This window comes from Amphimedon queenslandica, unplaced genomic scaffold, assembly GCF_000090795.2.
Source record: "Amphimedon queenslandica unplaced genomic scaffold, v1.1 AMPQUscaffold_11097, whole genome shotgun sequence".
In the NCBI taxonomy this organism is placed as follows: domain Eukaryota; kingdom Metazoa; phylum Porifera; class Demospongiae; order Haplosclerida; family Niphatidae; genus Amphimedon; species Amphimedon queenslandica.
Window position 1 is genome coordinate 2567 of NW_003548658.1, and position 1311 is coordinate 3877.

Consider the following 1311-nt stretch of genomic DNA (forward strand, 5'->3'; position numbering starts at 1 on the left):
TCACACTCTTCCAATGTTAAAGCTGCTCCACTCATTATTTCCCTCCCCCAGCTACCCAATAGGTTAGTGCTCGCATCTAAATTTATTTATACCAGATCTCTACTTCATGCATCATTGTGTTATATCAATTATAAAAATGTAGTGGTTGACATATCATATGAATTAGCCCATGAAAGGCATGGCTGCTGTAGTAGTAGGTACATGAAGCGTCAAACATAGTTTGACGCTTCATGAGTCTCACGATGCAGGAGGAGAGGCTGGCTATGCTAGATTACACAAAAGAAATTTTTTAGACATTATATTGTGTGCAATGATATACTGTCAATGGAGGGAATTGATGGCCAACCCCCAAAATAAAACCGGCCATTTTGAGCCATTACGTTGCTCAATGGCACATGACCACAAATACCAAGATTAACTTGTTATTTATTGTAAAAAATTAGAAAAAAGAAGAAAAATGAATCATTTTAGTCCCTCTACAATTTACTGCTGTATATAGTTATCTGTGAAATCAAGATGAAATTCAATAGTCTTGGTCAGTCATTTGTACATGTTCTTTTTATGCAGTAAAGTATTGATGATGCAGCATAGCATTAGACATTGGTCTCTCTTTTTGCATGACTAAGTTAGCCTGGGCAACTCCCGTGCATTTATACATGTACTCAAATGTACATTTATTTTATAGTCATAATTGAAATGAAAAAATGATACTAAATTAGCTATAGAATAAGCTAATAATAATAATTATTATTCAACTAAACAATTAAGAATGTGCAACAATTGTAAAGTGGTATTTTTTCCTGTTCATCTTCTTCAGTGGCTAAATATTCAGTTATTTCATCCTCTGAAAGTGGCTTCACTCTCTCACTGAAAGGACACTGATATTGTAACTCATTAATAGCTTCATACAACAAAAACTGAGGACCTAATGCACCTTCTAGTCTATCCCAATTCTCGTTGGCTTTGTCTACCTGTTCTCGTGAGGTGAATATTCCTCCATAGATGCAGGACCTTGAGCCCTCTTCATAAGCAGCAATAGCTTTGTCCAGTCATGACTGGTAATGCCAGTATCCCTCAGTATAAACTTGACCATCTCCTTGTCCACTTTATAAGCAACACGACCAATGAACCATCCTTCCATCTCAAGGCAGTGTAGTCTACTCTTGGTCTCCTCTAACAGTCAGTCAGTCACTGACAAGACAAGAAATGACTTCATTTAGCTGCTGCACTCTATTTTTAGAGTATCTATTTATGCATACAGTTTATGCACCATAATTATGATCTATGTTCTGATGCAATGTCATGTTTTCC